General features: G+C 41.9%; 1 long non-coding RNA gene across 1 annotated transcript in view; it reads left to right on the top strand.

The window, feature by feature from the left end:
• The first annotated feature begins 4319 nt into the window (after positions 1-4319).
• Positions 4320-10475, top strand: part of LOC144294630 (uncharacterized) — a 54705-nt gene continuing 48549 nt past the window's right edge. The window contains exons 1-3 of the long non-coding RNA XR_013361995.1: positions 4320-4723; positions 8130-8205; positions 10144-10259. This is a non-coding gene — a long non-coding RNA (uncharacterized LOC144294630). The remainder of the gene's footprint in view (positions 4724-8129; positions 8206-10143; positions 10260-10475) is intronic.

The following is a 10475-nucleotide window of genomic DNA, read 5'->3' as shown; positions in this document are numbered from 1 at the left end:
AACTGGCTGGAAATGGTTAATATAAATATAGAAATATCAGCACCAGTTGCTCCCTGAACCCATGGAGAGCTGTGGGCTCAGAGATGAGGGTGATTCCTAAGGGCAAAAAAAAATTCACATAGTATGTGGGTGGATTTCAGTTTTAGCCACCCACCACATGTTTTTGGAGCTTCCTCTGGTCCCTGCCCTCAAAGAGCCTCATAGTCTGTAGGGATGCAAGGTACTCTGGTATGTGAGCTTTCTTTTAAGGGCTCAAGGTTGAGAGTAAATCCTAATGCTCTTTGTTCATTCTGCCTAAAGGTTTTTCTTTACCATGTTCCTAGGACCAAGTTCATTCATGGTGATGTTGGCTCCTCAAGGCTCTTTTTCCTTTGTCCATCAGTCAACTCCCTTGAACCAGCCCCCTTCCGTTGAAGGGAAGGAGCAAACCAACCACAGGCCCCCATTACTCCTCAGGGCTACAGGAATGGATTTGGGGGCATCAAATATCTAACCCTGTCAGGCATTGTCGAATCCTGAGCTCTTTTCTCTGTAGAGTGCCACTCAGTCTCTGCCCTTCAGAATCCAAGGGTCCCTGAGGTTTCTTGGAGAGTGCTGCAGTGAGGAGGTTTTTTGGAGAGTGCTGCAGGGAGGAGGGGGCAGGAGGGGAGGCTGAGGAGCTGGGCCGGCCCCCTCTCCTGCCACAACAGCAGCTACAATATGTAAACTTTACATAAACACTGTCAAATCCATATAAAGCTCAGGGAGGTTGGAGGCTGAAAAGTGATGAAGGTTTGACCACAAGGGCATCTCTGTGTAATGGTTAGTTTGATGTGTCAGCTTGACTGGGTCACAGGGTGCCCAGATATTCAGTTTAATATTATTCTGGATGTGGCTGTGAGGGTGTTTCTGGATAAGATAAGCACTTGAATTGGTAGAGAAGGCAAAGCACGTTGCCCTTCCCAACAAGGGTGGGCCTCACCCAATATACCGTAGGTCGGAATAGAGCAAAAAGCAGGAGAAAGGAAGAGTTTGGTTTCTGCCTGGTTATTAGGCCAGGTCATCAGTCTTCTCCCATCTTCTTGCTAGGACCTTCACCATTGTCTCTCCCTCCCCTCCTCTCTCAGTTTCCCGACTCATCCACAATCTCCTGGTTTCCACAGCTCTGTCTCCACCTGTGGATGGAGTCAGGTAGATCAGGGTTTAAAACCATGACTGTACCATGTACTGGCTGTTTGACTTTGGGCAGGTTATACCATCTATGCAAGCCTCGGTATTGACATCTGTGAAATGGGAACAACATTTTTACTGTAGGGTTATTTGTGAAGGTTAAATGAAATGGTATATATAAAGTACCTAATGAAGTACCTAACTTAGACCACAAGACGTGGTCAAGAAAAACATAGTTTAAGTGACTCAGTACAGGCTAAAGGTTTTATTCGGCTGACGTGCATCAGGGAGTAGCGACAACTGGATGACTTTCCAAGTCAAAGCAGGTTTTACGGGGTGAAGAAGAGAGAGGAGTGTGTTTCCTTGTGGGTTGGCCCAGGTAGTCCCTTTCATCACTCAGCGCTTAGAAACCTATGTTTGGAACTGTGCCTCTAGTTCAGGGTCATTGGTATAACCCTGGGATAGGTCTTCCAAGCAGTTTTTTAAGACTTTGTACCTTGTCTGCTAGTCAGGGTTCAGGTGAGGAGGAGGTAGCAAGAAGGAAAAAAAAAAAAAAAAAGAAGAGGAAAGGAGTTAACACTGAAGCCAGGAAACCTGCCCCCCACCCCCGTCAGGCTTGTGTTCATTCTTCTATAATATTAAGCAAATGTGCTGAAGGAATGAGAAGTAAATGTATGTATGGCCTAAGAGTTATCTTAGTGCCTTTAACTGGGATATGCAGTTATCCAAATGAAAATTCTTCTCACCATTCTTGTCTTAAAAACTATACAAGACTATGTAGATATACATCTTCAGGTTTCCCCAGATTCTCTGCCCCACAGAATCACCCTTTGGATATCAGTCCAAAATTGGTCAAGATTCCCTCCTTGGTGATTGCAGGAATTCAGGTCTTCTCTGGAGTTTTTTCCCCAAGACAAGCCTACCACCCCCCACCCCACCCCCCCGCCGCCCCCAGGAATATTTTTGAGTTTTCCCCAAGAATGTATGTGTGTGAGCCAGAACTGTGTCCTAACCATTGCTTGGCCTCCGGGTCACCCTTTGCCACCTCACAACCTTTCTCCAGATTCACCCTCCTCCTTCTCTAGGACACAGTTAAGCTCAAGTCATACGTTTCAACAAAACTTAAAAGTTTGATGGAAACAACATCAACATCCAGAAGACAAATCTCAAATGGGGTTCTGGGCGTCTCAGCGCCCAAGCCACCAAAAGACATGGCTCCCTCTCAAACAGAGGTCAGACCTCTCCCTGGCTTCCTACTGCCACCTGTTGCAAGCCTCACTGGTGGTCATCCCATGTAAACAGAGATGCCCACGGTCATCCCCTGTGTTCAGATTCAGGCCTCCTACATCCTTTGGGGCCCACCAGGAAGGTGAATGAGAAAGCCTGTGCCTGCCCTACCGTCATTGTCTTCCTCATCCTCTTTGATGGCTCCTCCCTCCACACACACAGCTATTACTAAACAATATACATTGATTATCTTAAAGTTCTCGAGAACTTACAGAAGTTTGACAGGAGTCTCACTGGCCTAAAATGAAGGTGTCAGCAGGCCTGCAGTCCTTTCAGAGGCTTTAGGACAGAACCCAATTTCTTGCCTTTTCCAGTTTCTAGAGGCTGGAAAAGGCATTCATTCCTTGGCTTGATACCTCCTTCCATCTTCAAAGCCAGCAATGGCCAGTTGAGTCTTCCCCATCTGTGACACTGACTTTCTTTTCTGACACGTCTCTTTTTTCCTTGCAAGATCTCTGTGATTCCACAGGCCCACCCAGGCTATCTTGGGAAGATCTCCCATCTCAAGATTTATTTTTTTTTTAAGATTTTATTTATTTATTCATGAGACACACACACACAGAGCAAGAGAGAGAGAGAGAGAGAGAGAGGCAGAGACACAGGTAGAGGAAGAAGCAGACTCCATGCAGAAGCCCGACACAAGACTCGATCCTGGGACTCCAGGATCACGCTCTGGGCCAAAGGCAGGCACTACACTGCTGAGCCACCCAGGGATCCCCATCAAGATTTTTTTAGCATGTCTGCAGAGCTGCTCTTAGCATGTGAGGTCACATATGCACAGGTTCTGGGGGATTAGCCTGTGGACCTCTTTGCTGGAGCCAGAGGATGGTGGAGCATTATTACTCTGCTGGTCACAGCTGAGTTCTCCTTTACTACTTGAGAAACAGGGAATATTTTTTGGTAACTTTAAAATAATGGTTTGTTCTCAGTGCATACATGAATAACTTGTAATAACATGGAGAAATTTTTGTTGCTAGAATTCTTCATGGGAAGAGAGTTATATTTGTTTGGAAGAAATAAGGCAATAAGGAGGGTGGAGGCCTGATGGTGTGGGGAGCAATGGAGACAGATGGGGGTCGGGTAGAGAAGCAAGACTTGTAGGACATGTAAAGTAGCAAAAGAGAGAGTCACTATAGTGTGTTCTAAGGGGGTGGAGCCTAAGAACCTGAGGACCCTTTGCCTCCCGGAGAGGGTAATGGAGTAAACTGGAGAGTAGGAATAGGGAACAGCTTAGTAGAAGAGCAGACAACTGAGACCCTCCAAGAGAAACCGAAGATGGAGGACCCAGGAGTCAAGTAGTGGCGGGAAAGGGAACAAGAAGGAAAGAAAACAAGCAACTAAAGTAAACAAAAGAAACACAAGACAAAACTGCTGGCCAGAATGGACAATGAACATATGGATGTGAGAGCCACCTCCTTCTTTTTGGGCATCTCCATTCAAGTCCACGTTGCTCACTGATGCCACAGGAGAGCATGAGGTGGGAGGAGACAAGGAAAGATGCTGATTCTACACCAGGGATGATTGATTCATGGTAAAGGCAGGATTTCAGGACAAGAGAACACAAGGGACCTTGTGTTTTAGGATCGGGGACAAGGGGGCAGCTACATTTGGTTGCCAGTGATAGAGACGTTCTCTGCACTGCCTCCTGTTAGAGTTTGTACCAAACCCCCTATCCAGTGTCTGTGAGTGACTCACTTCATATCTCACTGCTGCCACCTCTCCAACCCTTGAGCACTCTCTCCCCTCATTAAAATTTGGACACTAGCTTCTCTAAATTCCTTAAAGATCCGAGATAGTCCTAATTTTATTTGTTTATTTACTTTTACACCCAAATCTTCAACTTATCTGTGAAGTCAACAAAGGCATGTATCCTTTTTTTTTTTTTAATCACTCCATAGCCAGGACTTACCCTTGAACATGGTAATCAGAAAAGTCCATAGTGTTTGTTGAATGAGTGACTGGGCAAACTTTGGCCTATTCGCCTTCATTTCACTTTTCATCCTATCTCTAAGTCCCAGTAGGTTCTTCCTTTGTTCATTTCTGACACTCACCTCCTCCCTTCCATACCTGCTGCTTCTGTGTTGAGGGGCTACAGAAGATAATGAAATGGGCCAGACCATGGTGAGTAGACAGGCTACCAGAGTGAGCAACTCCTGGAGAAAACGCCACTTCAAGCAAAACAAAGCATGAGGCACCAAGTGGGAAGACGGAATTTAGAGCCTGAAACTCACACTCCAGGCAGGAAATGTGGCCATGTGCCACTGTACACCTGTACAGGAGGAAACAGGTGGGTATGCAGGCAGGTGTGGGACCAGTGAGATATTGCAGGGGTGGCAAGTGTCTGGAGGACCTAAGGCTTGGGGCCAAAACTAGAGCATGTGTGTCTTTGTGTGTGTTCGAATATATGTGTGCTCACACTTACCTCCAAGGGGAAAAAGAATAGAATCAGATGGAAAGAGGGTGATGGCCACACAAAGAGAACAGCAGCCTTGTTACAAGAAGTGGTTCCCTAAGGCATTGACTCTTGTAAGAACATTTTTTTTTTTCCGTGACTCCACATTTATTAGGAAAAGTGCCGCAATTAAAAATCTGTAAGTTGCAGACAGGCACCATGCGGTTTCAACTGTGGAATAGATAGATGTGTGTGATGCCAAGGAGAAAGCCAAGTAGATTCATCCTACATGGAACTTTGATACCTCCTCAACTCTGGACTAGTAGGACCATTTGAACTTCTTCCCACTCTCATCCCACCTGTACGATTTATCTAGGTCCACTTGCTAAAGCACTGATAGAATCATGGCATTTTTGCTAAACTTCCCATGGCTCCCTATTGCCAGCAAGAGTAGAAACGTCTTACCCTGGCATTCTAAGCCCAGTCAATCTCTACTCTCTTTCTAGTTTAACCAGATCACTCTGTTTCCATAATATACGTTGTCCTTCGCTGCCTTCATGCCTTTGATTTGGCTGTTTCCTTACTCCAGAAGACCTTCCCCATTTTTACTCCTGGAAAAGTCAGCTCGGTCCTGCAGGAAAAGACACATTTGGGCTTTAACTTTGGTTCTATCCTCTAATAGAGGTTTTGGAGATGCTGCCCAACTCTCCAGAGCCCCACTTTACTCAACAGTGGAATGGAGATGGCAATACCTGTTTGGTAGGGCTGTTGGGAGGATGAAGTGTGATGTCTCATGCTCGTTCCAGGCACATCATTGATGCTCAAAACTGTTGCCATCCAACTCCTTCAAACTGTTTCAGTGCCATCTTCTTCCAGTGCCCCTTGATCACCTGTGGCCTTGTTTCCCCTCAACTCCCACAGACACGATTGTTACCTCTCTATGACATTTGCGTTTTCTGCACTTTATTAGGGTTGTCTTTGCACTTGTTCCATCTCCATCTCCGTGTTTAGATGTACACTCTGAAGGACAAAGCCTAAAACCCCTTTTCTCAGTAGCTTCTGCAGAAGTGCTACAAAACTGGTGCAGTGACTGGCAGCCACGCTCAAAGTATTTGATAAACATTTATTGAATTTAATTGAAATGTCTGAAACCACCTGATCCCATTGTTATTCCGACAAATATCAGTCTTAAGAGCAACACCATCCCAGGCTATCATGCATTATTCATGCAAAAGTTGCCTTAAGCGCTCTTGTTTCTTGGTCCTGCATCAGAGGAGGAGGCTGGACACATTTACATTTCAGAAGACCTATCTCTCTCCCCATCAGCCTGTCCTGGCCCCAGCGAGTTTGGCTCAGCATTGCCAATCACCCAACCAAAGTTCTTGTGGTTCTCTCTCACAGAAGCTCCAGCAGGAATGCCTTTCGATGCAACTCCATCTCAAAATATATTCTTTTTTTTTTTTTTCACATTCTTACCATTTCTGAAAAGGAAAACTCTAGCACTAAGTGCAGACCCAGAGGAGAGAAATTGTTTCATAAAAGAAGACATACATTTGGCTTGGGAAAAAAAATGTCTGGGGAAAGGAAGTATAGAAAATCTGGACGTGGAAGTAGCTGGACTTTCTGTGAGAAGACATGTAGAGAGCCTTCCTTTATTTTTATTTCTTAACTTGATAAAAAGTTTGAGGTTTATGCTGTCACAGGGTGGGTAGGCCTGTGATATTTATGTAGCTGATTTCGTGTACTTTGACAGGTGCACTATAATTCTGTCAGTTAAAAACCCATCCTCTGCCTCTTCTCACACTAAATGTTGATGTTATACTGGTGTGTTCTGGGAACATCCTGAAGCTATACCCTCAGAGAACTAAAGATTTTCAGAGTCTTTTTAGAATATAAAGCACTCTTTGAGTTGATTTACTTAAAATGACATATTTCTGGTAGGACTGAACAGTCAACTAGAGATCATTTAAAGTTGAGTTGCAGGAAAACCCACAGTCTTGTTCCTCATACATATTATTCCTGCCAAATTCCTTTCAGGTCCTTACTAGTCAAGCCATCATATCTTTGCAGATACTATTCCCTCTGCTTAGAATGCTTCCATCCATGTACTTATGGGGATAAGGTCATCTTTGGCCAAGGTCAAATGTCATCTTTCAAATTCCCCTTTTTTTGTTCCCATAATTTGACACATCTCTTTCTGGCGCTGCTTTTTATATTGCTACAATTATTTGTTTTTCTGCCTGTCTCTTTTTCTATATTGTGAATCCTTAAGTGATGACAGAGATGATTTTCTTTCCTGAGACCATTTTCCTGCTTCTCTTTGTATTTCATGACCTGCATGGAAATTATAACAAAACAGAATCCGCAGGTCAATCTCAAGGAATTGGCAGTTATGAATACAAACAGAACATCTTAAAATTCTGCTCTACAATGATTAGAATCATAGAAAACTCTAAAAGAATAAAAAGTAAAATGGATACTATAGAAGATTATAATGGTGAATCACAAGGTGGATACAATCCAAACATACATAGTATCTGAAAACAAAGTGCCCAACGAGATGTCAAGAATGCTTCCTGCCTCCCCCAACATCATCTGATGGACTTTATATAAATAAAAGTTAAACACCAATAGTGTTCAGTCACACCCTCCCACTCCTCTATTACTTACTCTTGGTTCTCTTAGAAACTACTTCCACTTGTGTTATTTCTACCTATATTCAAAATAGGTGGTTGAGATAATAGTTATAGTTTATATGCAATAATTGGTTTTGCTGCTCATTATTTATGTATTTTTATAGCCAAAATTTCTCATTTTAAGGCTCATTTTTCTAGTTAAGTCCCTCCAATGACTTCAACGGAATAACTATTTGAGTTACATAGTTCCTAAACATTTTCAAGTCTTAGAATATCTTCCACGAGAAAATAATAGGTTGAATGGACATAGCCATCTGGTATCACTCCCTTTTTCTTTAGAAATTCTGAAAATTCAATCCATTGTCTTTTGACACTACTATAAGTTGTAGTAGAGGCATATGAAACTCTCCTAATTGGGGCCCCTTGGAATCTTTCCTATAGGTGGCACCTCTTGAAGAGATAAATGCATAGCCAAGCGATGGTAGATCGATATCGTAAAATAACTATGTCCCTCACAATCCTATGTCCCAACCACCCGATCCCCATTCCCACAAGAAGTGACTATTAAACTATCTAGCTCATAGACATAACACCAGAAAAAATTTCTTATGTACCAACAAGGAAACACAAATATATATATTCTTATTTCCTCTTTTTATGAACAGGTAGAAGGAAATGGAGTGAAGATAATGATTTTAATTTGCTTGGAATGAAAGCAGGTTACAGAAGACACAGAAGGAGGTATATTAGCTCTCAGATTAAATTAATGATCAATGAGAAAGCATGAAGGAAGTAAGAAAATTCACAAATGATCTAATTCCTTATCTGCCATAAAAGAAAGTCTCAAGTTATGTTGGAATAGATACATATAAATTGATGGTGATAGTACATGGAATATTTATGGAGGGTCTGAAGTTAATGATAAATAATGCAAAATCAGTGTTTACCTTCTAAATCACACTAGAATAAAAAAACTAATATTGCTCATACGTAAAAATTCATAATATAAAAGGCATCTCAAGGAAAAATAGTGTTTAAAAGCATAAACTAGGATGATAGACCTGGTATCGTGATGGTTTTCGTGCTATCTGCTTTGAAATAGTGGTTTGATAAATTCGTTTATTGGTCCCTTAGAAGGTGGTGAAGATAAAGGTAATGATCTTTGTAAGATAATTTGTAAGATCTTTGTAGGATCAAGGGGTGATGAGAAAAAGCATTTAAGATGTGAAGTTAAGTGAAAAGCTGATAAATGCATTGGGGGTGCAACTATGAAATAAATCTGGACAGGTGGAGGATCATGTGGCAGGGGGGCAGTGTTGAAATTATAGGATTATTTTCATTATTATTTTTCTTAATGAAGACTCATCTTAGTTTTTGTTTTTGTATTACCTTTCCATACATTAAATGAAAAATTATAGCATCAATGGCTGTAATCTATGAGACCATCCTAAGATACATTTTTAGAAGATTAAGAATCTCTTCCCACTGCCTTCCATTCTAATCCTCCTGAGATGATCAACATCAACAAGCTATTATGTATTTTTCCACAATTTCCTTTATGCTCAAACAGAAACACATATTTAGTACTTTTTTGGTTGGAGTTGGTGTTTGTTTTCATAGACATGGAATTGTACTATAAATGTAACTCTGTAAATTGCTTTTCGTACTTAACAATACACCATGGGCAATTAGAGATAGATTGATTTCAATCTTTTAAAGAGCTGCATAACAATTTATGCTATTGAGTATGTTACAATGGAGTCAAGAACATTTCTTATTCCTGGGCATTTAGGTTCTTCCTGGGTATTTGCCTCTATAAACCATGATATGATAAATATCTTGGTAGATGTATCTTTATATATCGGGGCTTTTATTTTTGTTAGGTAGATTTTCCAAAGTGGAATTTCTAGACAGTTGGTTCTATTGTCTATTTTAAAAGAAAGAACTTGGAGAAAAAGGTGTTGTTTTTTTTTTTTGTAAATTCATGCATATTTACTTTTGCCCTAGTTTTCTGAGGTGATCATTCTTTGTAGGACTAGAGATAAAAATTTGACTGCCTTCTTCAAGGTCCCATCCTGGATGAAATCTTAGTTCAGAACATGGGGACACATGCATTTTGAGGGAGAAAAGAAGGGTAATAGGTGGAGTCAGAAAGCAGGTGATCAGGGCCAAAGGAGAAGAGAATTTAAAGAAAGACAGGTGGTCAACAGAGTTAAATGCTGCTGAGACACAGAGGAGAAGCATATTTTTTTTTTAAAAAAAGGATTTTATTTGTTCATTTGAGACAGAGAGATACTGAGAGAGTGAACATGAACAAGGTAGAGGCAGAGGGAGAGGGAAAAGCAGAATCCCCACTGAACAGGGAGCCAGACATGGGGCTCAATCCCAGGACGCTGAGACCATGACCTGAGCCAAAGCACATGCCCAACCATCTGAGCCACCCAGGTGCCCAGAGAAGCATCTTTTTTACTGATGGAGAAGAAGGCTGTTCATGAAACTTCATGTGTATCTTTCCTGGGCACAAGGTAAGATGGCACTTCTTTCATTCTTTTGATGTTAGCCATGGTCATGTGACTTGTTCTAGTGAGTAAAATAAGAGCAGAAGTGACATGTGACACTATGAGTTAGAAGACTTTCGGGGTCGATGCTCAATTTTCCCTCTCTTTCTCCCCATCGCAGTGACTGGTGCCATTCTGGATATGGAGAATCTATAAATCAGAGTTCTTGAGTGAGGACAACATATGGCACAGCACCCTTACCTCCCAACCAATGTGAGACAGACACATGTGGCATAGGTGAGATATAAACCTGATTGTTTTAAGCCAGTAAGGTTTTAGGGTTGTTTGTTACTACAGCATACTTAACCTATCCTGACTGATACCTGGATAAAAGGTTCATTTGAGAAATACTGAAGTCTGATCTCAAGGGGGTAAAGAGTAATCAAATTGTAGCTCAGGGGGTTAAAGTCTGGGTGTGTAGTAAGGAAGTGTAAGTAGCAAGTGTTGGATTAC

This window comes from Canis aureus, chromosome 23 (assembly GCF_053574225.1).
Source record: "Canis aureus isolate CA01 chromosome 23, VMU_Caureus_v.1.0, whole genome shotgun sequence".
In the NCBI taxonomy this organism is placed as follows: domain Eukaryota; kingdom Metazoa; phylum Chordata; class Mammalia; order Carnivora; family Canidae; genus Canis; species Canis aureus.
This window is presented reverse-complemented; position numbering and strand designations above follow the sequence as displayed.